General features: G+C 45.6%; 1 pseudogene across 1 annotated transcript; it reads left to right on the forward strand.

Annotated features, from left to right (window-relative positions):
- Window positions 1–2,270: 2,270 nt before the first annotated feature.
- LOC311315544 (putative nuclease HARBI1) lies at window positions 2,271–3,863 on the forward strand (annotated as a pseudogene). The gene is made up of 5 exons: window positions 2,271–2,307; window positions 2,526–2,693; window positions 2,775–2,890; window positions 3,295–3,404; window positions 3,498–3,863. The product of its transcript is annotated as a putative nuclease HARBI1 (transcript).
- The last annotated feature ends 3,897 nt before the right edge of the window (window positions 3,864–7,760 follow it).

The following is a 7,760-nucleotide window of genomic DNA, read 5'->3' on the forward strand; positions in this document are numbered from 1 at the left end:
GACTTCTGTGCTAGTCACGGTTTGTCCATAACAAACACCATGTTCGAACACAAGGATGCCCACAAGTACACCTGGCATCAGAACACCTTAGGCCGAAGGTCGATGATCGATTTCCTTATCGTATCATCTGATCTGAGGCCATGTGTTTTGGACACTCGGGTAAAGAGAGGGGCAGAGCTGTCCACTGATCACCATCCGGTGCCTGACCAGGACGTGGACTGAGTACTTGGACTTGGTCTCCGGGCGCCATGAACGATGGCTGCCCACTGCTACTGGCTGCCCCTGGGAGAGGTAGGCTTGGGATGTGATAAAAACAGGGAACAGTTTCCACCGGCGGCCCCCGAAAGTTGCATGTGTGTGTGTGTGTGCCGTGTCGCCGTTCACTATGTAATGCGTGTGTCACTGTATGGCAAAATAAAGACCCCCCCTGTCATTTTTTTAGAATCAGACCAGCAGAGTACTGTGCTAGCTTGGATGCTAGGGGGAGCAGCTATGGCTGGTGTTAGTGGTCCTACAGTAGGAAGGACGCGTTTCTGCATCAGCTTACTAAATGGCAGTTCATAAGCCTTACTGGGTGATCATGGCTAGCTGAGTTGGCTAAGGCGCGTGGCGCAATGGAGGCCTCCCCTATGACAAGGAGTGATTTGATAGCATTGCTGAAAGAGCAATTTTCTCTAGTGGCTCTGTGGGTAGAGCAGAGGAAAGAGAGGGAGAGAGCAGCAATTTGAGCTTGAGGAGAAAGACAGGGAGCTTGTAGAGGAAGAGAGAGAAAGACAGTTTCAGTGGGAGCTGGGGAGGATCCAGAGTTTGTCTTCTCTGGGTTGGTGTCGGTTGCCTCCTTGTGTTGGTATCTGTTTGCTAGTGAGACTGTTTGGTAACATGCTACTCCCTGCTTTGTGCCACCCCAGGAAGTATTACAAGTTTATCCTGACGCTCATCTTTGAGGCCCTGAATACCAGAGGGAACCAAGTGTATGTATGGATGCATCTGCAATTCATTTACTTTAATATTGTAGTAAGTAAGTAAGTAAGTAAGTAAGTAAGTAAGTAAGTAAGTAAGCTTTATTCATAGAGCGCTCTTCACAGCACGGATGCACAGAGTGCTTTACAGTAATAAATTAAAATGGCAATACAACTCGAGACAAAATTAAAACGACACAGAACAGAAAAGAAACAACAACATTGCGAGCAGCAAGGCGTTATAGATGGCCGAAGGCCTGCCTGAACACGTGTTCCGCTTAGATTGAGCCATTTGTTTCAATCAATCAATCAATCAAAGCTTTATTTGTATAGCGCATTTCATACCCAGAGGCAACACAATGCACTTTACAGAGAACAAGGGAGGTGGGTATACGACCCACCCCTACATATTCCAGAGGGAAGCAAAAAAAAACAGTAATCACCCGGGGGCCAGATAAGTGAGCTGTAAAAATGCTTCCCTGACCCCTCTCAACAAGGCGATCGAGCAAGCTCCTGGAGTATGTTTGTCTAACAGCTAAGAACATTTATAAAGCAATAAATGACATTAAATTACATGTTTGCTATTTGGGGGTACTTGATACTAGCTGCCACAGTGCCCATTCACAATGTGCACACAGCTCCCTGTGGCCGCTGGGTGGTTTATATCAAATTGTGCCCAATGTAAATGTGTGACACAATGACCTCAATACAGGTTAGATGGCGCTCAAACCCTTCTGGAAAATCCAGCTAGAACCAGCTACAAACCTTAGCTGGTCATTATCTGAGCGCTGTACTACGAAGCTGGATTACGGGGTTAGCGCGATAACTTCAGGTTCAAGACTGGTTCATCCGTATCACGAAGGTGGATCTCTTTTCACCGCGTTATATCGCCATTATGCTGGCGAGCTAACCTGCTCGGTGGCAGGTTAAGTTCCAGATTACGGCTCGACGCTATAAAAACACCGGTATCAACCAGTCAGAATATTCTCTCTCCTAAGATGCTTTTAGCCTCTCTCACTCTGAAATGTAATTCAATGCAATGTATTGCTTCATAAATGTTCTTAGCCGGTAGACAAACATACTCCAGGAGCTTGCTCGATCGCCTTGTTGAGAGGGGTCAGGGAAGAATTTTTACAGCTCACTTATCTGGCCCCCGGGTGATTACTGTTTTTTTGCTTCCCTCTGGAATATGTAGAGAGTGGGTCGTATGCCCACCTCCCTTGTTCTCTGTAAAGCGCATTGTGTTGCCTCTGGGTATGAAATGCGCTATACAAATAAAGCTTTGATTGATTGAGTCAATACATGCGGAGAATGGCTTGTCCTTTCTTAGAGGATCCCGTGGAGCTCGGTGCGCGAATAGTTAGAGGGTCTCTAAGGAAGGCGAGAGTATTTAAGGACCGACAAAACCCATTAGTTTTCGGATGACTATTTATATGAAAGATACCGATTTTCGGCAGAAGGGATCATTTATATCTGTCAGCTGCTTGAGCCACATGTAGCTACAGTCAAGTCATGCGCTTACAGTCCCACAGACTGTATGTATTGCTTTGCGGTTTCTTGCTACAGGTAGCTACATGGATGCTGTCGGCGATGCAGAAAACCTGAGTAAGAACACGGTCTGTCGCGCAGTACGCAAGGTGGTCGTTGCCCTTACCAAGCTGCTTGACGCGTTTGTGACCTTCCCAGGCCACTTGCCCATGCAGTCCATAAAAGAGGGCTTTTATGAAATGGCAGGTAAGAACCTACTTGATATAGCCTACTGTAAACCAATATGACGTTTACTGTTGTAGCCAATGCTGCCCACTCTTTGCATAGGTTTCCCCAGAGTGATCAGTGCTATAGACTGCACACATATCCCAATCTCCGCCACCCTTGGAGAAAATGAGGGGGATTATGTGAAGCGCAAGTCATTTCATAGCATCAATGTGCAGGTAAAGACACTTCAGTATTTGGCCTACTCATTCCTTGATATGATTGTTGTAGGAGCTGAAGAAAGTTAATTCCTTCATGGCACATATGGAAATATTCACATCAATAAATATCACCCCCACCTTCCAAATTCAATTCAATGTAATTATGAGAAAAGCACATGTACAACCAAATTAGTGTCAAGAGGAGCAGCACAGAACAACTATACATCATCACATCATATCAAAAAAGAAACCATCATACTCCCCCCCCCACCCCCCCGCACCATCAACAGTCTAGTGCAGTCCCTGTGTTCATTCAATAATAAATAGTCAGCAGACATGTAGCAGTAATTCAGTCAAATGCACATGCTACATTCACTTTTAATTCTATGGCCTTATGTTGTGAACCACAAATACTTTTGCAGATGACGTGACCACAACGGCATGATCACCAGCCTTGATGCGAAGTGGCCTGGGTCAGTGCAGGACTCCCGGATCTGTAGGGAGTCTACACTGTGCCACAAGTTTGAGCAAGGTATGGCAACTGTAGCCTACATAGTGTTTCTCATGTTATTTCCCACAATGCATGTGCGATACTGACCATGGCAATATTCCTCTTCACCTTCAGGGCTTTTCAATGGAGTGCTGCTTGGGGACAGGGGGTATGCGTGCATGCCCTTCTTGATGACACCCTATCCTAACCCAGAGCCACAAAACACATTCAATGTGGCCCTTACCAAGACGAGGGTCAGGATAGAGATGACTTTGGGGGTTCTGAAAGCCCTCTTCAGCTGCCTGCGCGGGCTCAGGGTGGCCCCAGAGAGAGCCTGACAAATTGTGTCGGCATGTGTTGTACTCCACAACATAGCTGGCATTAGGAAGGAGAGAGCCCCACCGGTCACCATGCAACCCCCTGATGTCGTGGACCCCATCACTTTGGATTACCCTACTGGCAGGGCTGTGAGAGGCCATCACACAGCAATTTTTTTCATGAACATTGAACAGGAGGCATTTTGTGAAGTAACAACTTTTTATTGAAATGTAACTCAGATGTCCTCTCGTTGCTAGAAACAAAGAGAGAGACATGTTGAATTGTCAACCATGCTGGGAAATTAATGACGTTCTTATATACCTTCTTTTCATACTCCAGTTTCTCCACCTCACACCTCCACAGCTACAGCAAATGGAACAGACAAAGAACAAGATGGGAGCTACTGTACATGTAGGCTAGAAATACTGTACACATACTAACGAGGCAGATGGAAACCAATCAAACAATCAGTGGCACAGGTCTCTCAATCAGAGCCAATTTAGCCAGTTGTAGTCCTAGGTCCGCTATTGGGGCGGGGTTGAAAACAACAACAAGTACTATACACATGTAAACATGTTGTCCCCCACCCATTATGCATGTTCCCTTGTGGTATCAAGCCCCCTGCTTCTCATTAGGCGTTTTTATACAGAGATCCCACTTTAGTGCCGTGTAGAAGACCCCTCAATTTTCTGTCTTTGTTTGTTTATAATGAAGCAAAGAAAGACAGCATAATGTGTGATTTTATATAGCATGCCGGCAATCTGTAATCGAGAGGCATGACCCTTGGACGCACCATTCACTAGTTGTTAAACAAATCCATGCACCTGTATGGTCAAAAGTCCTATAATGAATGTTGATATACAGACATATCTGGTGCTACTAATGTCACATTATTTGTATCAATGATTGACCAAAGTAAGATCCCTACAAACCATGGTAGAGTGAATAAGAGTACAATAACGTCTCCATCTAGTGGGCAAACAAGTCCATGCTCCTGTATGGTCTAAAGTCATATACTGTAATGAATGTTGAAATGCAGACATATCTAGCTCTACTAAACACCTCAAGCTCTACTCTCTGCAGATGTAGAAAGTACATTGTTTTAGTGACTTAGTCCTCTTGACCCCGTTCAGGGGCATAGGACGCCCACCAGAGCTCTCCATCTCCCTCTCTTCTGGGCCTGGGCATGTGCTTCCTGCCAGCTCACTCCAATGTTCTTCAGGTCTTGGAGTGTGGAGCGTCTCCAGGTTTCTTGGCCCATCCTGTTTCCTCTTTCCCTGTGGATTGCAGTCCAGGGCCTGTCTCGTGATGTTATTTGAGTCCTTCCTAAGGGTGTGACCTATCTTAATTCCACTTTCTCCTTTTGACGGTGGTAGCTATGTCGTCCTGGTTTGTGATCCCTCACAGCTAATCATTTGTGGTCTTGATGGGCCACCATAGCTTGAGGATGTAACGCAGACATTCGTTAACAAGAACCTGGATCCTTCTTGAGAGGCCCTCGGTTGTTTTCAACATATCGGAGCCGTAGAGAAGGACGGTCTTCACGTTGGCCCATGGATCTCAGGGAATTCCTCTTTGGTCTAGCGGTAGATGTTTGGGATGAGGAAGGTCAGCGGTTCAATCCCCATCTCACCCACATGTTACACATAGAACCCCTGTTATGCAGGCAGGACGTCAGCTGAGGGCTTGAGGTACAGATATCTTATGTCAGGAGAAACCCAGATCACCTCATTACTCATTACCCAGGTTTCAATCCACTAACATGAGAGGTTACATACAGCACTATGCAGATTAGCCTACTGACATAACACTATTCAGATTAAATGCAGCCTACTGACATACTTGCACTGTGCTGCATCTTTCCTAGATTAGATTGTTCAATACTCCAGCCTCCGACATTTAGGAGTGAGTGACAGAACCTTGGGGGCCGCCTCCCTGCTGACTTCAAAGTCCTGGTAGGAACCGAGAGAGAGAGAGAGAGAGAGAGAGAGAGAGAGCAGTAAGGGGGGGGGGGGGTAGCTGACAGCAGGTAGTTACTGTAGTAGGTAGGTAGGTAGGTAAGTAGGTAGGTAGGTAGGTAGGTAGGTAGGTAGGTAGGTAGGTAGGAAGGTAGGTAGGTAGGTAGGTGTAGGTAGGTAGTTAGGTAGGTAGGTAGGTAGGTGTAGGTAGTTAGGTAGGTAGATAGGTAAGTAGGTAGGTAGGTAGGTGTAGGTAGTTAGGTAGGTAGATAGGTAAGTAGGTAGGTAGGTAGGTAGATAGGTAAGTAGGTAGGTAGGTAGGTGTAGTTAGGTAGGTAGGTATTTAGGTAGGTAGGTAGGTAGGTAGGTAGGTAGGTATTGATCCCTGAGTGGAAATTACAATGGTACAGCAACAAGAATACAAAAAGCGCTGACAAAAACAGGTGTAGTTAAATAAAAATGTACAGTAAACATATCAAAATATAGAAAGGGTAAGAATGAATAAACAAGTCTAAATAGGTTGCCTAGTAATGCAAACATATGTTGAGCCTACTGTAAATTGTGCAAAATACAACATATCTAGAAATCAAGCTTCATGGTCTTGATAGTTTCCTTTTTGTATTCTTTTCTTGGATTTCAATGGAGCATCTCTGCCCTCACACTTTATTTGATAGGTTCAGTCGTCGTTCATATTTTGTAATAATAAAATTGTTATCTGTAAATCCCTGTCTCTGTGCTTCATTTAGTTGAAGGCTCGTGTGTAGGAGACATTATGGCTATAGTTCCTGTGGAAGTCCCTAGGCGGCGCTGTCGCTCCACCACCACTCACTACACTGGCGCTGTCCGCAGCATCAGTGAGCAGAGACGGTGGTGAATGGAGATCTATTAATACATCCATGGTTTGTAGTCTTCATATTTCTGAATGAGCGTCTGCTCCTATTGTGTGAAGTAGGCGGCTCTAGATCGCTCCATGTTTGTGATTGGCCAAACCGGTAAACCCCGCCTCTTTATATGTGCACGCGGGAAACTAGTTCAACACATCCAGTTAAACTTCTCGCTCGAGTAAACGAGACAACCGCATCACGGATAAACGGAACCACGAAGGTGGTTATCAACTCGACCCAGCTGATCTAATCTAGCTAGGAGCGCGTGCACATATAAAGAGGCGGTGTTTGCGGGTAGATGGTTTCATACTGACTTAAGCAATCACAAGGGCTGCATGTAACTGTCACAGGTGCATTGAGGTTAGAGCAGTTTTCACAAAACCAAAGACCAAACAATAAAACCAAGGTATATACTCGACATGTGTAGAAAAGACAGAGCTTATAAACTTACAGACTTACAAGATGGCACCGGAAACACCAGGGACTATGCACAGCTACAGCAAATGGAACAGACAAAGAACAAGATGGGAGCTACTGTACATGTAGGCTAGACATACTGTACACATACTAACGAGGCAGATGGAAACCAATCAAACAATCAGTGGCACAGGTCTCTCAATCAGAGCCAATTTAGCCAGTTGTAGTCCTAGGTCCGCTATTGGGGCGGGGTTGCCAACAACAACAAGTACTGTACAAATGTAAACATGTTGTCCCCCACCCATTATGCATGTTCCCTTGTGGTATCAAGCCCCCTGCTTCTCATTAGGCGTTTTTATACAGAGATCCCACTTTATTGCCCCGTAGAAGACCACTCAATTTCCCCAAGTGTGTATCTCTGCAGGCCCAGAGACTTCCAGGGGGCGGGTCAACTGTCAATCAATTTCTACTTTGGCCAATCAGAGACAGTTTGCTAGCTTGCTAGTTACGTAGGCCTAATGCAATTTGTTATGGAGTTAGATTGACTGGATTACATGACTGTGTGTGAGAGAGATTATATTTTTAATGCAAATCATGTAGCTTGAAAGACGTAATCCATCAACCTCCCTGATAAAAGCCTTACCAAGACTCCCCTTGGTATTCTCTTAGTAGGCCTATGATCAATGTAATGGCTTGTGGGTAGAGGCTAGCAATGGTCTACACTAGCCCAGGGGCAGGGGAGCATCACTAGCCTACTGATCCATAGCCAGGACTGGGATGCCCTCAGTGGAGGTCCCAAGTCAGTCTTCCAGTCATTCAGC

The sequence above is a fragment of the Borostomias antarcticus genome (genome assembly GCF_949987555.1).
Source record: "Borostomias antarcticus genome assembly, chromosome: 1".
NCBI lineage: Eukaryota > Metazoa > Chordata > Actinopteri > Stomiiformes > Stomiidae > Borostomias > Borostomias antarcticus.